Below are 19,424 nucleotides of genomic sequence, written 5' to 3' on the forward strand. Positions count from 1 at the left end.
AGCTTTGTCACTGCCTTGCATAATTAAGCCCTAAGTGAACTCAGCAACAAAAGGGAGAGGATGAAAATAATAATAAAAAAGAAATAGTACATAATTTCAATAAATGGTTCTACACTGGTTTTTCAGGCATGACTCTCTCATCCTCAGTGATTGCTCCTTGTAGTCAATTTGTTTTCAAATAATTTATTTTGGATAAATAAAATAATGTTTCAGGTTTTCTCCTGTGGAGCAACACAGCAACTTTTTAAACTGAAGTTTTCCTTACTAATAATGAATCACATTATTTGTAAGCAAGAAGGGAGGAAATAACCACTTGTTGGAAGAATAAGAAAGTCTTTTTAGCAAAATGCATATCCTCGGAAATGGGCTGGTTCGTATAGACTGTAATAATAATGAAAATAAATGTCAGTGAATTTCTAAGTCTTAAAATAGGTGGTGAACACTTAGTTCAAACTGTTATGAAAACTGACTTCAGGTTTTCATAGTTTCCCAGGATTTTCCTCAGTCTCTATTTGGTGAAATGGAGTCTTGTCTGGAGTGAGCTGTGTTGATGAGCACATTCCTGTTGCTCGACTGTAGTGTATCAAATCAGTTAAGAAAAGTGTGTCTTAAAAAAAAACCCGAACATACTACCACACCTTAGTGTTTCTTAATTTATCCTGGCAAGATAAACCACAGAGACAGATGACTGGCTTGGAGCAGTCCTTAGTTCAAGGGATGAACCCAAATGTGGTGGCGTTGTTCATCAGTCCTGTATACACTGCCTGCTGGAAAGAGGGTCAGCAGTACAGTGGTTTATGCAGCTTGGGAAAAAGAAAGCTTTTGTGTGAAAGAGCACCTTCTTCTGAAAACGACAATGAATTCCTTATGGTACAGTATTGAGAACATGCAAAGATTTTGGAGGGTTTTTACTGTATTGTTTAGATAGTTAGTTATATGCTGAGAATCTCCAAGGCTTTCAATTGGGCTCAAATATAATACAGTATCTTCCCTTCTACTATAGATAAATTTAGTCGTCTCATAGATGTTAGTAGAAGTAATGCAATATCTGCACAAATAAACACAAAAATCATCCCATAGTGATTTTTAAAATAGCAAAGAACTACGTTCTCACTCTGTTCAATACCACCTTCCCCTTGCCCTGTTGTTTTGAATTGCTGTTAATATAAATTATTTGAACGTTAGTATATAATTAACCTTTCATCTTTTCTCTTTTGATTTAAATATTGCCCAACTCCATTTGAACTATTGTATGAAAGCCAAAAAAGGGTTTACTAGTGAATACAAAATACATGCCTTTGTTGCAGTGTAAATTGAAATATCACGTTATCCATTCACTTGATATTTATTCTCGTAATTGCACTTTTAGTGTAAAGCACACTGAAGTTATCAGATACTGTGCTGAGTTCTGGTAGAACATGAGGTGTATCTGAATTAAGGTCAGAAATCATGACAATGTAAGAAAATGGTTCTGACAGCTTATAAAAAACTTCCGATACAGGTCCAGCTCCATCTTATTTTAATCGGCAGTGACATGCTCACCTCTACTGATCCTTCTGCTGGCCCCTCTGCTTCTCAGAGTGGAAATGCCTGGCAAATCCCAGCATGTTCATGAAGTGTGCTCCTTCCAGGCATGACTGAAGGGTTTCTGTCTTGATTCTAAGATGTTGTGTCTCTTAGTTCCTTCAGAAAGTGTTTATACTGTATCATTTCTCTAAAGAAATGCTGTCAAGATGAAAAATGAAAGGCCTGGCAATAAGAAAAAAAATTAAGACTGTGAGAATCTGATTTAGTTTTATATCTTCAAAAATTGATGATGAACAACTGCAGGTATGGTATTTGCCTAATACTGCAAAGTGTCGATTTCTTTGAATGATAAGATGCACCCAAAATTCTTACACTGTAAGAGAATATATTTCCCCTTACTTTAGTTAATCATAAGTCTTACTTTGTTGAGCTAACATCTCATCATTCAATCTCCACTCTTTCTACTGTTGTGATTTCTTCCTGATACATATGTTTAGCTCATACTCATATGTCAGTGCTCCCAGCAGTGGTTAAAAGGAGTCAGGCATCTCATCTTTCAACCAGACATCAGGAAACAAAGACTGGGGAAACAAAACTTGTTTTAAAGCAACTTGCTAACCATCAGATTGGAATGTTGATGACTTTCTAGGAGATTTTTGGTTTCCTTTCATATTTAGTCCTAAAAAGGGTTGCTACAAAAGTAACGCTTTTTATTTTATTATGTTGGTCCTCAATGTCAGAGGCAGATATTGGTGGTATGGTAGTACAGCTTGAACCTTCCACCAGTATTCGGTTACACGTTGTTGCCATGTGACAGATGGCAGCAGAGGGGCAGTCTGACAAAGCAGTGTCTGGAGGTGTGTATGAAGCAAAGGTGTTTCAGTGAATTCCTCCATGTGGAAAAAAATGCACCCACTGACATTCATCGACATCTGCTGAATGCTTACAGAGAGCAAACGGTGCACGTGAACACAGTGAGGAGGTCTGTGGTATGTTTCTGCACTGGCAAAAGCAACAGTGGGTCACCTCTGCTGGTGCAGATTTTTATGAGTGCTTCATGCAGGCTTTTGTTCATCCCTTGTGAAAGCACCTAACTAATGGTAGTGACTATTGAAAATCACTGTTTTGTAGTTGAGAATGTGCTCTGTCAAATAGTATTATTGTTCTCTTTGTATCTGTTGTATCTGTTGTTGTTACCATGAAAATAAACAAGTGGCATTACTTCTAGAACAACTTACATATTCAGTATGTGAAATTATGAACAAGGGAGAAAAAATAATATGTCTTATGTGTTGTTCTTATGACATAGTATCTATCAAAATACTTAGCCTTTGTAGGCATAATTACAGCTGGGCAACCATTTTAGCTGTAGTAATTCTTACAAAGGGACAGGAAAGCAAAATGGCAGGAAGAAAGAGAAGGGACAGCATTAGTTACAATAATGTTTTATTTTTTCCAAAAGAATTTCAGTTTTTCTTTAGAAATCTTGACAAAGTTTCAAAATTTCAGAGCTGATATGTGGAATTGTGTTGAGTAAATTAAACTTTTGTTTTTGTTGTTCTCAGCAATCAGAAAAAGACGATATTTCAGTTGCTGTTTATTACTGATGAAGCAGGAAATACTTGTTAAACTCCCAATTTTCTTTGTTCCTTTTTATTCTTTTCTTCCATACAACTGAAGGAAATAAATGTAAAATGTTAGAAATACAAGTGACAGCCCTACCTGTGACATAAGGGCAGATTTTGCAAAAGGAATTGTATCTAATGTGACAAAAATACAACCCAAGTGGAATTTTGACATTAGATCATAATAATAAAGAAGAAAGATATGAAAGATTCTTCTCACAGGAATCTTTAGACAATTCGAGTTTCACTTGTACTTGAGCACATATGCAGGTACCTAAAAGGTCGTGGACATGCAACAGTTAATTAACTGCATTTTGCTTTCCAAAATATTCCCAAGAAGTGCATTTCCAAAACCCCTGTGAAGATATTCTTGAAACAGAATTTCATCATCTCATACATAAATATTTGTGCTGTGAAGACTGTCACATAAATAAAGCTTGGAACACAATGAGACAATAAAGAAGAGGTATGTTATTTTTATAGATAAGAAATATTTCCAGAAAGTTGAAAATTAAAAATATGTTTTTTTTTCAGAGTATAGAAATGTAGACTGATTATTTCACTGTGGAGAATATTGCTTCCTAAATTGATACATTTTACCAGGGCTGATGCAAAAGTAACGTCTTCAATTTTATTATGCTGGCCCACAACGTCAGAGGCAGATGTTGGTGGTGTGGCAGTATAGTTTGAGCCTTATTGCCAATATCCCATTACATGTTGTTGCCATGCGACAGATGGCAGCAGAGGGACAGTCTGACAAAATGGTGTCTGACACGGAAGTGTGAGTAAAGCAAAGAGGTATCAGTGAATACCTCCATGTGGAAAAAATTGCGCCCATTGACATTTATCCATGCTTGTTGAATGTTTCTGGAGACCAAACAGTGGATGTTTGGGCATAGTGTGGTGATGAGTGGTGCATATCAGCAGTGGCAACAGAGATAGTGGGTCACCTCCTCTGGTGGAGATTATTACAAGCCCAGCATGCAGGCTCTTGCTCATTGCTCGTGAAAGTGCGTAGCTAATAGTGGTGACTGTGTTGAAAACTACTGTTTTGTAGTTGAGAATGTGCTCTACCAAATAGCGTGCTTTGCATCTGTTGTATTTCCGTGGAAATAAATAAGAGGCATTACTTTCAGAACAGTCTACAACCATTTCTGCAGTAGGGCAGATTTTTGTTCTGCAGACTCTGTTTAGAGCTAGTGTCCCAAACTTGCCCTGATGTAACTCAACACAGATCATTGAACACAATGTAGTCTGTACTGATTTTAGAAACTATCAGCCTGCGCTGAAGAGTTATTTCTATTTTCTCTTTTTGAGAGGAAATTGTACTGATATGTGTCCCAAACGGTTTGACAGTATCATTTTTGAAACTATTTACATTCCTGACAGTGCATAATAAAATTTTTATTTTTTTTCTTTTGTGACTTTTTTATTGCTCACTTTTGAAACATCATGCTTTTATTATCTTTCAATCCTGTTATCAATCGTGAGCAATAAGATGACTGTAATGACCAGTTTTAATAAGGCTATTACAGGTTCCTATGTTGAATTGATGTACGTAAGTGTAGTAAAATGGCTTATGAGGGGTAAACAGCTGAGTGATATCACATTCATATCCTTGGAGATGAAGTAATTGTATATGAGAAATAAATAATTGAGCAAGACATAGTTGGGTGGCTTCAATTTCTAAACTAAGTAACAGCTATGAGTCTGTTGGACACTGCAGGGCTGTATAGTACAGATTCAGGCACTTTATGGTTTGATAACATACGATACTTCATAAGCATATGTGCTTTCATGGGAGCTTACACAGGTATTGGTACGGAGACAGTTCTTACCAGTAGGAGATGGAGAAGGTGGTGCCTGGCACAGTCTTATTTCTCCTCAGAGAGGCATGCCAGGTGTGCTTTGAAGCCTGGCATGGAGGTTGGCTGTGCTATGGTGGCTATGTACGTTCGTCCACTTAGTAGTATGAGCCCAGACTTATTTATGGGCAAATGTGCCTCAGATGCAACTGATCAAATACCACCGAGGCAGCATTTAAGGACCTGCATTTACCTTTGGATTCTGTTTGTATTAACAGTTGGCAGCGTAAGCACTTGTTGGCTGTTTTTTCTCTTGCTTGCTCTCTCGCTAGCATCCTTGCTACTCAGCTACTTGGACAGTGATATTTTCTGAGGGATACATTTGTTTTCAAAACCAGACTATGCATGACTAAAATAACCCACTATTCCCCATTAGAACACTCAGTGTTTGCTCTTGGGTTTTTATGGAAATCAGAAATTCAGAAATCAGTATTTTTGTGATAAAGTTAAATACATCAAACTGACTCCCTAAATGGCTGCTCATTTAATTTCAAGTAGATATTTTCTTTCTTTGCAAATTCTGTCAGAATTAATGGGTAGATTTAGAACTTGATTTTAATTTTGCACTATAATTTATTAGGAAATTAATTATATGAATCCTATTTGCAAAAGTCTGCTGTTCGTCACATAGAACTTCGCTTTGAACAATAGTCTGAGCAGAAGGAAGCTCCCTTAGCCTTGCACTCCAGCCAACCACAAATTATAAAATCATATTACTAAATCACATGTAGTGTAATATAGTATAGTCAGAGTAGTATGATAATATAGTCAGACAGCTTTTAGTTGTCTCACAGCAACATACAAAAGTCATGAAATATATTTAATACTGCTTTTTTCACCTCTTCTGTGAGACTGTATTTGCATTGCTGTCATTAAACTGTAAAATTCTTTAATAAGATACCTTTGTTTTCATTCACTTACACTGAAGAAAGTGAGCATGCTTGGATCATGGAAAAAAAATGCTAATTAAGACAAAGATATTTAAAAAATGAACATCAAGATCCATGACACTACGAATAATAAACCCCTATAATCTAACAGGAATGACTTTTCTGCTCTTTTACAATGCTTTCATGAGATTTCTATAGACAAGAAGCTTGCTGTGTCGAGAAGTCACTTGCCAAAATATAAAGGTATTTACTCTATCTTACTAAGGCAAGTGGAAATCAATCTGAGCGTTTTTTATAGCATCTTGATATACGGTAGCTGGTGCATTATAAATCCATGGTGCTAGCATAAAGAGTAGTAATTTAGTATATTTAGTATATTTCAGTATATTTAGTATTTAGTAAGTATATTTAGTCACTAGGTTTCTTTGGGGTAAAACGATGACTGAACAACACTTTGAAATATAAGCAGACACCTCTGTTGCTCATATCTTTCTCTGCTCAGCTAGACATGGTTGGTTTGGCCTCTGAGAACCATGCTGTATGCAGAAACTACCTGAAATTTAGCTCAGACCAAAAGGAATAACAAAATGATGTAAATGTCAGTAGAGTTCCTGCACAAAACCCTCTCTTTCATTTTCAGTATTTATTTTTCCTTTTTTTTTTTTACCTATCTGTATTTGTATCGTATAGTATTCTTCATGAAAATGAAAACAAGAATTATCATGAACCTTCCAACGATAGAAGAACAGATGATAATAATCATACACTGTTCACATCCTTTTTATAAACTGCCATCAGAAATGTCTATGGATTATGCACTTACTCTATGAAATTACAGTTCTGTATGTATTGCAGAGTTAAAACATAGGAGAATCTCTCCTGTATGTTTTAGTTTATTTTTTATGTTGGCATATATTACAATATACAAAAAAAGATTTCTTGACTGAAACAAGCCAAACTCTTTGACTACTGTATTGACATTTATGCTTGACAAAGTTCAGGCCTGGGAGCTCTTGCACAGCAAGTTAAAAGGCCGACATCAGCCTCTGACCCAAAAGGAAACATTTCAATTCAGGCTCAATCAATTGAAAATGCAGGACAAAATAGGCCTTTAAATGACACAGGCTGCATTACAAGATACACAAATACTTTCCATCAAGCTGAGCTAATTCAGGTTTGCATTTCAGCTATGTAGGTAGAATAATTGTAATTTATTTATGACCTATTAAGCAGATTGTTCCACTGTGTAAGAAATCTTAATTAGGACTATTGTTTTTAGCAAGGAATCTTGCACTTTTCTTTCATTTCCTGTCATCAAAGGTGCAAAAGGGAAGGCTTTCAGTTTTGTTTTTCTTTAGTTTGTTTTGCTTTTTTTTGCCTTGTAGTCTACTGAATGTCAAGAGGCCATACGCTCCCATTGAAAAAAAAAAAAAAAAAAGTCAGCTTTTTGAAGTCTTCAATAAAATTTCTGAAATATAATAAAGGGTTTATTTTTTGAAATGCATAGTTCCCTGATGAAATTCTGATTCCTGAGGGACCTATAATGCCAAACCACCCATAAGGGCTGCTATAATACAAGCAAATTTATTGAGGGGGAACTGAGCATAGGGGGAACAGCATTAACTAATGCTTGGGAGGTTAATGTGTGCTTCAGGGCCTCATGAAGAGACAATACTACAAGTAGAAAGTCTTCCTAACTCAATTCCATCCACCCTTCTGGCCCTGCTGCTTCCCCTAAATAGGACATGCAGTGGCCCTAGACTTTTTGGGTTGCAATGGCATACAGATCACAATCCAAATTAGTAGACATGGCTACAGATAACGTTATAGACAAGTAGTCAAAGGATAAGGAAAATAAGATTTAGAAACATTGGCTTAGAAAAGTATATTAATAAAATGAAGACAGTAGTCCAAATGCTGTGCAAAATGGCCCAATGCCAGCATCTTGCATTGATGCACGGTTACTTGGACTCGTTTAATCAACAAAATTATTCCCAGAACAATCACCCTTGGGCAGGAAGAGACAGCAGATTATAGTAAATATGCTGTGAATTACATTACCCTTTTCTGTTTGTTTGTTTGTTTGTTTGTTTTTTTCCCAGTGAAATCATCCATTTAATTTCTTCTATGTAATCTTGACACTATAATGAATGGCCAGGATTGTACGCTAACACGGTAGACTTGTCAGCTTTCCATGGGATGTTTTGTACTTTGTACATATGAGCCTTAGCCACTGCTGAAGATCTGGACAGCAGAGTCCTGTACTGTAACACGCACATGGACCAGAATTTCCACTTGCCTTCCATTAGGTTTGACCTTAAAGCATCATTTGCTATGAAAATTCAGTGTGATGTGATTGAGGTTAGTCAGTTTCTTAGTTGCGTGGCTGTGCTTGCTTGATTCCTATTCTTTTATTTTATTCAAACATTTTTATCTTAGATTCACAGCACAAATAAATATATATACCATTTTTGCTTGTGTCCCGTGACTTTGCTTTTGCTACTTCCCAATCATAAAATTACCTTTCAGAGGAGCGTGAAATGAGGTAAATACACATTCATGATCTCCCCGTGTGGTCATGTTCTTTATCTCTTTTTGTGAGAGAGAAACAGCAGGGCTTGGAATGTGATAGATCTCAGAGTAGTGCCCAAGCAGCCCTGGTGGAAACCTCTGTTCTTTCAGATAGATTAGTAAAAGCAATAGGGTGGATCCATCTTATTATGGGAAAGCGTATTATGGCAGATTAATACAGTTAGTCTGAATAACAATATAAAGCTGGGAGATATGCTTCCTAGGTTCAGGCTAATGGACTGTGAGCCCCAGAAAGGAGTGCAGGACACTTCAGTGGGAAATCTAAAAGAAATGAAGGTTTCCACTAAGGCTGAAAAGTTTCCTTATATGGGGGCTGAAGTGTTCTGCAGCTGAAAGTATAAATTTTATTTTTTTCAAGAGAAGCTTACTTTCTTTCTAACCTCAGTTTTTTTGAAAATTAGGAGCAAAAGCTACTTTTTACTTTTTTAGGATGCAAACAAAGAGATAGTGGGTCAAAGCTCACTCTTGTCATAGTATTCTATTTCTTCACTATAGATTTTATTTCTGCATAATTTGATATTATCTAAACTGATTTGTTTAAACTGTCATGTCATTTTCTAAATGAGTCCTTCCAAAAGAATATTGACTGTTGACTCTTTTCCTCCGAGGCTTTCAGGTGTGTTTTCAGCAGTGCCTCTAGGGCTTTTTGTTTCTTCTTATAACTCAAAAGAAATCTTGCATGTGCATTCTTTCGTTCTTTCTCTTTACATTCATCAAAAATGAACAAAGGACAGTGTGGACAGTGAGTTACAGTCATACATAAATCATATGTCTGTTTCAAGTTATTATTGTGAGAACTACTTTGTTGAGGCCTCTTTAGTATATCAGTACTATGAAAGTCACTGGGGGTGCTACAAAGAAGGAGCAACCCTTTGTTGTTGTGACTGTTTGATTATCGTGGCTATGCATGGGAGATTGTGTTCTGATGACATACATCTTCGAATACTGGGTCACATAAACACATCCTACCAGATCCCTGTGCAAACATTCATCCCTCTGTAGGATCTGGAAGGTCTCCTTGTAACGGCTAACAACATCCACTAGCTTCCTGGGGCTCCAGAAATGCTAGTCAGCAGCTCTAGTCTGCAGCACATTTATTACTCTCTGACGTGCTGAAGACAGCCTGTTACAAATAGAACTGCCTAGTGAAAAATGCTGTTCCAGTGTTTTATAATAAAGTGCACCAATTAGATGCATTCATTAGGACAAACTGCTTGTCTTTTCTTATATTAGATCTTTTAAAAGGCACAATGCATTTCATAGCTCGTTCTGCTCTGTATTATTATTAATTGAACAGAGCACATTACAAAGTTTTAATCCAATAACTGTAAATACATAATGAATAATATTTCCTTGGAGGCTGTCGGGGTTGCAGCAATTTCCTCTACAGCTCTGCATGCTCAGAGTAAGATGTATGATCATAAACTTGCTCTTCCCTTACCATAGGTTCCCCACAGGTACATCAGGGACACCTTTTGGACAAGGAATGCTGCACGTGCAGTAAAAGACAAAAGTCTTTTTAACAAATTATTTGTTAAAAAGCAAATCAGGAGCCAAAGTTAAAATGCGGCCTTTCAATTTTTTTCTTGTTGAAAAGGGTCCCATGCACCAGTTCTTCATGTTGTCTTGGAGATCCCTGGATGCCAAAAGGGAAACAATGTTTTAATTTTAGCAGCATGAGAATTCCTAAGTGTAGCGTATTATTTATAAAGGGCAAATGGCAAACACTAAATGAAGACAAAAGGAAACATTATGTTCCTCTCTGGGGGAGAGCAACATTATTGTACAAGGTTGTGATTGAGCATACTAAGATGAATTGAGCTGCTGTTTCTACTGACAAGCACATTACTTTTTGGATTCCTATGTATGCATGAAAGAGCTTTCACTCCCCAATTAAGCTTAATGAAACGAATGTGATCTACATCAGAAGGACCCTAATTCAAAACTGCAGGTGATTGTGTAAAAGATAACTGTAGGGTACATGGAAGAGATTCCTGTTTTTATATTGCATACTATTTCCCTTTAGAATAAGTACTTGTAGCAACTCGTGCTTGGCAGTACTCAAGATGCTTAGCAGAGCTAATCAGCTTGAAGAAAAGAAATACAGTATTTGAACCACTAATGTAGTCCTCTAACTTTGAATTCTGAGCTATTTTCTGGCCATTCAGCATGAAGGTCCCTGTACATATCCTTGTATCTGTGTTTGTTAACCTACTGAAAGTTATAGGAACATGAATTATTTTCAGAAATTCAAATTTAATCAATGAGATCTGGTTTTCATAGATTGTAGGCCTAGACCTCCTAATACTTAGTGTCATAGTATTCTTTTCCTAAGACCTGATCCTGTGACATTTCAAAACAATAAGAGAATTTCGAGAGGAGTTTTGCATCTGTCTCCTTTTCCCTTGAAAATATCTCACAGCTTTGAAGATTCTAGCGGAGTCAGATTGTAGTGAAAAGAAGCATTAAGATATATATGAAGTGGTTAAGAATAAGAAAAAGGAAAAGTATTAAAATGTAGTAGCTACTGAGAAGCTAACAGCCTTGGAAGTGTTTCTCAAAACTAACAACAAATCTTAAATTTGCTATTCATTGGTTTTCATATCAATAATGCATTATGTTGCTAAGCGCTGTTAAGGACTCTGTAGATATCTAGGATTATTATGGTTTCATTCTTCATTTTCTATCGCTTCACCATCTTTCTATTAACTGTATGCTGATGAATCTGCAGAAACACAGTGCTATAACACATAACCTTGAAGCAGGGACAGTAAAGTAAGAGTTGTACTTTTTCTAAATAAAGTACTTCTTGAAAGTTTTGAAAACAAAACAGGGATGTGTGCCTTTATCTGGCACAGTAAGATCAAATATTTATTCCCTTAGATTAAAATGGTTTTAGTCTTTACCTAAGCCAAGAAGGAGAATTCATAAATTTTATGACTCTGAAGGTTTCATTGCTGAGGGCATATTCCATAAAATTGTTTCTCTTGGTATAACTAAGTATGCTTTAGACCAAAATGTATCATTGAAAAGAAGTGGATGATTGAAAAGAAGTGGATGAAGATGAAATTTAGGCATCTAAATACTAATAGACTTGATGCAATAATAAGCCTCTGTAATATGTCACATCAGCAGATATTAAAAAAAAAAAAAAAAAATGGAAACACCTGAGATTATAGAATTTAGTTCTGCTCTTCAGAGCCAACCCACAGATTTTCTTGTAGTGAGAAGGAGAAATGAGTGCTTATGCATGGAAACGTAATAATAAGAAAATCAACATTGAGCATCTGAACCAATGAACGAAATGAAATGCTCGAATAAATTCTTCCTTCCTTCCTTCCTTCCTTCCTTCCTTCCTTCCTTCCTTCCTTCCTTCCTTCCTTCCTTCCTCCCTCCCTCCCTCCCTCCTTCCTTCCTTCCTTCCTTCCTTCCTTCCTTCCTTCCTTCCTTCCTCCCTTCCTCCCTCCCTCCCTCCCTCCCTCCCTCCCTCCCTCCCTTCCTTCCTCCCTTCCTTCCATCCTCCCTTCCTCCCTTCCTCCCATCCTCCCTTCCTCCCATCCTCCCTCCCTTCCTTCTTCCCTTCCTCCCTTCTTTCTTCCCTTCCTTGATGGAATGTGGACTGCGTAATAGGACATGATTCTAGGTCATTGAGACTAGTGTCTAATGACTTTATCTTTTTACCTACAAAATCCAAATAAATTTTTTAAAAATCCAAAACATTTCATGGATGGTTTAAAGTTTATTAAAGAAGAGATTCTTAAAATCCAGGTTGCACTTATTTCACAATCATTTGTGTGTAAGTTTCAAATTTAGTGTAACACACTTTTCTCCATCTGACTTTTCAGTGCGTTGAACACTTAATTCTCTTCAGCAATTTTGAAAATCTCAATTTGTAGCAATTATGGTAAGAGCCAGTACTTGACAGAAAGAAATAAGAGTTAGTTAAGTTAAAGAAATGTACCTAGAGTCCTTTTAGAATAATGAGTACACCCAAATAAAAAGGGAGTTCTTGCCAGAATTCTTCAACCCCCTTTTTCAATTTGCATATTAAATTGTACATCTACCAGTTCTGTTAATTCAGCAAAATAAGAACTTCTTCTAAAAGTAATTGCATTATTAGTCTACCTTGGCAGTAATGATCCTAAGATGAAGGTAGCAAGTAATCATAATTCTAGCAGTGTCTTTTTTTTAATAATTACTTATAAAATTCCGTTGTTCCTTTTGTACTCTGAGAACTTTCCTCTCATCTTTTGCACTGTGCCATATTGAAGCCAAAAGGCAGATTTCTGCTAAAAACAGAGATTTCTCAGAATTCTTTTTGTTAATACTTGTTCAGCATGTCTGAAGCCAATATTCTCACACATTTTCAGTTGCAAATTAATTTAATGGGCATTATTTTCATTTTCTTTAAACTTTTTGACTAGTTCTTCTGCTTTATGCAATATGAAAATTGCAATAATACTCCTCTCTATAAAAGCTTAAACTAATTAAGACAGGAGGAACACTGGGGAAGAAATAACAAAACTATGACCTAAGAAACAAGAAAAAAGCAACTACCTCTCCCTCCCTGCCTCTCCCTAGCTGTGGCTTTCACAGAAATAACAGTTTTTCAGAATCTGATAAACATGAGTAGCACAGTAGTTTCCAACTAACATTCTAGAAGTTTTTTCTTGGTCTTCATTCTAGGTTTCTTTTCACATTGGTCAAGTAATAGATAGTAATTTTTGTTAATATTATAATATTCCCTGTTATCTCCTTACCACCTATGAAAGAAAAATTATGTTGGGTTTTATTCTGACCACCTCTATCAATAAAAATAAATTAGATTATCATGGGTATGAATTTAGGTGAAAATTTTTGTAGCCAGTCCTAGGAACATGAAGCCTATTATAATCTTTCACCAGATTTTCAGCTGTTGTTTATTGTATATGTTGACCAGAGGCTAGTAAAAGCAGTTCTTGATCACAGATCTTATATGTTTAAACTGAAATAAAATGTCCACTTTACAGTTTCTTTTTTTATCAGCTAAAAAAAATGCTGAACTTGTGTAAATGTAGAAAACTAAAAAAAAAAAAGCAAAACAAAACAAACAAAAAAAAACAAACAAAAAAAAAAGGAAAAAAAACAAACAAACAGAAAGAAAAATGTTGTAACTGCTCCAGTGGATACAATGAGGCAATAAAAAGGAATTCCTTTTCATCCTGTTTGTTTGATTTCTTACCATACATTGTTGAATTTTAAGAGTAATTCCCTGGCCTACAAAGAAAAAATGTGCCACTATAATTTAGAATGCAAACTCATTTTTTTATTTTAAAACAAATTAGAACCACAAGAAAGGTAGAGAGATCAATGTGAACATTGTATTATTATTTGTATTTTCCGCACCTGTCATTAGCATCATTTATTTCCTCTAGGTCATGCAAGCATAAAACAGTAATTGCTTCCTTTTATTTAGATATGTCATTCATTTTACAACTACAGAAATTAGAGAATTTAACATAGATTTTAAAAGAGGAAATTAAATTATATAGTTTACAAATTTTCTCTTTTTAATTCTAGAAATGTCATACTACTGGCTTCAGGTTTTTACCTAACATGCCTCTATTTAGTACACATCAGTACATACAACATACTGATGGAAATGCTGCTTTGTCCTGTACTGTCTTCTTTCACCTTTTGATTTTTTACAAATACGGAATTCACAGAAAAATTCTGATTTAATGTTTTTAATGGTGTTGGCGATGGAAATGTTTTCCATGCGCATGCACAAGCTAATAACCAATCTAATACAATCTAATATCAAACAGAGGATTATAATTAAGTTTTATGGTTTTTTTTTATTATAATTATTCTTGTCTTATTTTTTCCTAAACAAACAGAATATATTCTGCTTTCACTACCCTAGGGAATATTAACTTAAAGGGTTGCACTGAAATCTGAGGGAAGCAGGGGAGTGGGCAGAAGAGCTATTGAAAGGAAAATAGAAGATGACTTGAGAAAAACAAAACCAGTATTAAAGGTAACTGTTCTTCAATGAGCAGTGTTGTGGAGGCAGCATTTGTTCATCTCAATAGTCTAAAATAAGCAAAATTTTTTAAGCAGTACTGTACATTACTAAGAGAGTACTTATATAGCCTTGACTAGGTACAAGAATCATTTAATAGAATCAGGTTTTTTTGTTTGTTTGTTTGTTTTTGTTCCACAGCACCCATAAGCTAAATGTTCACAAATGGCATCCTGGGACTGCCAGAAACAGATTCACATTGACCTCAATATGTCACCAGAAAGGCTTTCTGGCAATTCTTTTGTTTCCCATATGGCATTGTATTGTATTGGAAGCACAAGTGTTCTCTTACTTCTTTAGTCAAGCAAACCACTCATTTTTATTGTTACAAAAGATTTATTCATGTCACAATTATTTACAAAGAAAGTAGTATTTATTTTACATCAGATAGTCCAATGAAACAAATTTATAGTTTGATGAGCTGTGGTTAGATTGGAAAGCTGAATTAGACAAGATCAAACTTATCCTGTCATGTAAAATAGATGTTAATCACATTTATTCAGCTGGGTCATTAAAGTATTGGAGAATCCTACAGTCAGAATTTGTGGATTAGCATGGCTGACTCCCAAAGATATAGTAATTATATTAAAACTAAGTGTATATATGGAGATGCGTTTATATATGTTTTGGAGTGTTCTTTTGATTCCTGTAGTTGTGATCATTGATATGACTGATGGTTCAAAAAAGTATGCCAGAAAAATGGGAAGGGAGGAGTAGTGGAAAAAGATCAGTTAAGAGAGAATCATGAACATCGTTAATAAAACTAAAATTCTGAAGTCTTTCATTAGAGGAATTCAACTTCTGTTTGTACTCTTTTGAAATATCAGCATCTCATTGACATTTTTAATTTTTCTAAATTTGTGGTTTTGTATACAATCATTCTTAAGGAAAAAAAAAAGATTAAATGATTGAAATTTTATGATATAATTATATGAATATTACATATTCATATTTCACCCAAATAGTACTACTCACAAAAGAAAATATCCCCTAGTTTACTTCAAACTATTTGTACGTGCTAGATATTCTTAGATTGACCACTGCAGTTTTCCTCATATTGCCTTTACTGATGCAAGAATAAAGAAGTTGCTCACTGATGTAAATTGGAGAACTTTCATGAAGTGAAGCTCTATCTGAGTTAAATTTTCAGACAAAATTTTACAGTAAAGTTTTCAGAAATAGTTCACTGTATGCTCTTAGGAGAAGCCAGTATCAATACTGTGTTTGAACAGGATTTAGAACTGTAAATTCATATTATTCTTTTTTCATTTCTGCAGTCAGGTTAGTTGATGAAGTCTAAAAATTAGTTAAAATTTGAAAAGGAACCTCTCACGTTTGAGAATGCTATGGTAATACCAAAGATGATCAAAACAAAGTTTTGGCATGTCAATAATGAACAGCTAAATCACAAAAGTATCAAAAGTTATTAAATATTTCTAATTAAATGACAACTGGTGAACACCAGATAATTTGCGGGAAATAAAAACAGTATTTTTACAAGTATTGTTTGAGTTTGTCAGCTATGAAACCCCTCTTATTGTTGACTCTAGATTTCTTTGTTGCAATATTTATAAACCTCCTCTCATGTGTCTTTTAAGGAAATATGAATTAGCCAAATAATGAAGCTAAAATTGTAATCTGTTTGATAGTTGTTTGAATAGAAAATCAAAAACTTGCTGTTTTCCAGCAGCCTTCTGGAGACTGCCTTCTTTTACCAACAGGTACTCATTTTATTACTTGTAAAGATAAAGACTAATTAAATGCTACACAGCCTTTCAGTAATTCAAAAGCTCTACTAATGAGGAGTCCTATCCTGTTACAGAAGTTACAACACAGGCAGGTCTGAGGAATAAGCTCAGCCCCTAAGAAGAGCTGCAAATGACACAAACACCATCCTGGCAGCTGCCATCTCCTTTTGCTCTTGCGCCCATATGCTGAGGTGTTTGGGTGCATCTTGTGTCAGAAATGCACAGCTCCTCTGGGCAACCTCCAGTGCCTTGCCACCCTCTGAGTAAAGAATCTCCTTCTAATATCTAATCTACATCTTCCCTCTTTTACATTAAACCAATGTCCTATCACTGTCTTCCCATGTAGAAAGTCAGTCTCCCTCTTTTTTATAGCTCTCTTTAGGTACTAAAAGACTGGAATGAGGTCTCCCCAGAGCCCTCTCTTCTAAAGGCTGAAGAAGCCTAGCTCCCTTTTTTTTTTTTTTTTTTTTTTTTTCAGAAAGATGTGATTTCAAGCAGGTCTGATTGTGTGCACAGCACATTGCATGAATGTGCATTAGGTTGTGTATATGTTTACATGTGTGTATATCATAGAATCATAAAATCATACAATCACCAAAGTTGGAAATTACCTCTAAAGATCATCCAGTCCAGCCATCCACCTATCACCAATATTCCCAACTAAACTACGTCCCTCAGTACATCTAAACATTTCTTGAACATCTGCAGGCACAGTGACTCTACCACCTCCTTGGACAGCCTATTCCAGCACCTGAGCACTTTCTCAGAGAAGATGTATTACATAACGTCCATCCTGAATCTCTCTTGGTGCAACTTGAGGCTATTCCTTTAGTTCTATTATGAGTTATGTGGAAGAAAAGGCTGACTCCCACCTCACCACAACCTCCCTTCAGGTAGTTGTAGAAAGCAATTAAATTCACCCCTGGGTCACCCCTGAGCCTCATCTTCTCCAGACTGAACAATCCCAGTTCTCTCATCCATTCCTTATAAGGCTTGTGCTCCAGACCCGTCACCAGCTTTGTTGCCCTTCTCTGAATGTGTTCCAGGGCCTTGGTGTCTTTCTTGCAGTGAGGGGTGTACAGGGGGATGATTGCTTCCCTGGTCCAACTGGCAATGCTATTTCTGATACAAGCCAGGATGCCACGGGCTTTCTTGTCCACCTTGGCACACTGCTGGCTCATATTCAGCTGAGCATTGACCAATATCCCCAGGTACAGGTACTTTTCTACTGCACAGTCTTCCAGCTGCTCTGTCCCAAGCCTGTAGTGTTGCCCTGTAGGGTTGTTGTGGCCGAAATGCAGGGCCTGGCACTTGGTTTTGTTGAACTTAATCCCCCTGGCCTCAGCCCAGCTATTCAACCTCTCCAGATCCCTCTGTAGGGCCTTCCTACACCCAGGCAGATCAGCACTTCCTGCCATCTTGGTTTCATCTTCAAATTTACTGAGGTTGCACTCATTGCTGTCATTCATGTCATCAGTAAAGATACTGAACAAGACAGACCCCAATACTGACCCCTTGGGAACACCACATGTGACTGGTCACCTGGATTTGACTCCATTCACCACCACTCTCTGGGCCTGGTCTTCCAGCCAGTTCTTTATCCAGCAAAGACTGTATCGGTCCAAGCCATGGGCTGCCAGCTTCTTCAAGAGAATACTGTGGGAGACAGTCTCAAAGGCTGTGCTGAAGTCTAGGTAAACTACATCAACAGCCTTTCTCTCCTCCATCAGGTGGGTCACTAGATCATAGGAGGAGATCAGGTTGGTGAAACAGCATCTGCCTTTCATGAACCCACACTGGTGAGTCCTGATCCCCTGGTTGTCCTGCACATGCTGTGTGATCTCTCTCAAGACGATCTGCTCCATAACCTTACCTGGTACCAAGGTCAGGTTGACAAGCCTGTAGTTCTCCAAATCCTCTTTATGGCCCTTTTTGTAGACAGGAGTCACGTTGGCAAGCCTCCAATCCTCTGCGACCTCTCCAGTTGACTGGGAATGCTGATAGATGATGGAAAGTGTCTTCATTATCACCTCTGCCAGTTCCCTCAAAACCCTCTGGTAGATCACATCTGGTACCTTGGACTTGGCGGCAGTCCGGGTGGAATAGTAGATCTCTAACTGCTTCCAACTGAACTGTGGGTTGTTTATTTTGCTCCCCATTTGAGACTTCCAGGTCAGTTGGGAGAGTACCCCAAGAATAATTGGATATGTGTATATGTGTGCATGCAGTACTCATTGAGACCTGCATATTCTATATGCCACCCATGATGATGTCCATGGATAAGTGAGCCCAGTTACAAACTTCTGGTTATCCAGCTATCTGTGGCTGCTATTTCTGACCACTCCAAATGATAGCAATACATGTGAGGAAGGTGAGGAAGGATTATTTTTTTAATTTTACGATTTGGGCATCAAGTGCGCTCAAGGTTATTCAAGCTCAGTGCTGGGTTTCTTTAAATGAAAGCAAAAGAAGGGTTAATACTTCATCGGTAAGGGTCTGGATTGATATTTGAGCATGAAAAGCAAGACTCAATTAAAAGCGAACCTTTTCAAATTATATTTTCTGTGAGCTTGTGCCAACTTGATTACAGAAACTGCTTTTGTACTGATCTGGTTTGTAAAATGCCTTCTTGTTTTAAATCTAATACACGTGCTTAAATTAAGTGACATGCATATATTGTATATACTAGTTTTCTTTCAGTATTGGTGATTCTGTCATTCTTTCTGTTCTGGAAAAATATTTTTAGGAAGAAAAAAAATGACCTTTATTTAAGAACACTTTAAAACACTTGAACACCAAAAAGGCATACAAAATGGAATTTGGTTGTTGGTTATGGTGTTGATTTTGTATCACAAAGTAAGACTACTAAAGAATCTTACTGCTGGGACCTGCAATAGACTGAGCATTGCTGTAGCCTGTTAATTAGAATCATAGCCATCATAAACACACTGATAGTTATTTCCTTATGTGAAAGATGATTAATTCTCTGACTTACTGATAATCCACTGATGAAGTACAGTCCTCATGATGTTCCTCACCACCGATATGGGTTATGTTCAGAGGAAAACTGGTAACCGAGCAGCTTGCTGTCATCTGGATGTGATAGGGGGTCA

At 36.6% G+C, this 19,424-nt stretch overlaps 1 pseudogene; it reads left to right on the forward strand.

Annotated features, from left to right (window-relative positions):
• The window catches only part of LOC146544400 (uncharacterized), a 62,531-nt pseudogene extending 44,282 nt beyond the window's left edge, over window positions 1-18,249 (forward strand).
• Window positions 18,250-19,424: the final 1,175 nt, after the last annotated feature.

This window comes from Meleagris gallopavo, chromosome 4, assembly GCF_905368555.1.
Source record: "Meleagris gallopavo chromosome 4, MGAL_WU_HG_1.1, whole genome shotgun sequence".
Classification (NCBI taxonomy): domain Eukaryota; kingdom Metazoa; phylum Chordata; class Aves; order Galliformes; family Phasianidae; genus Meleagris; species Meleagris gallopavo.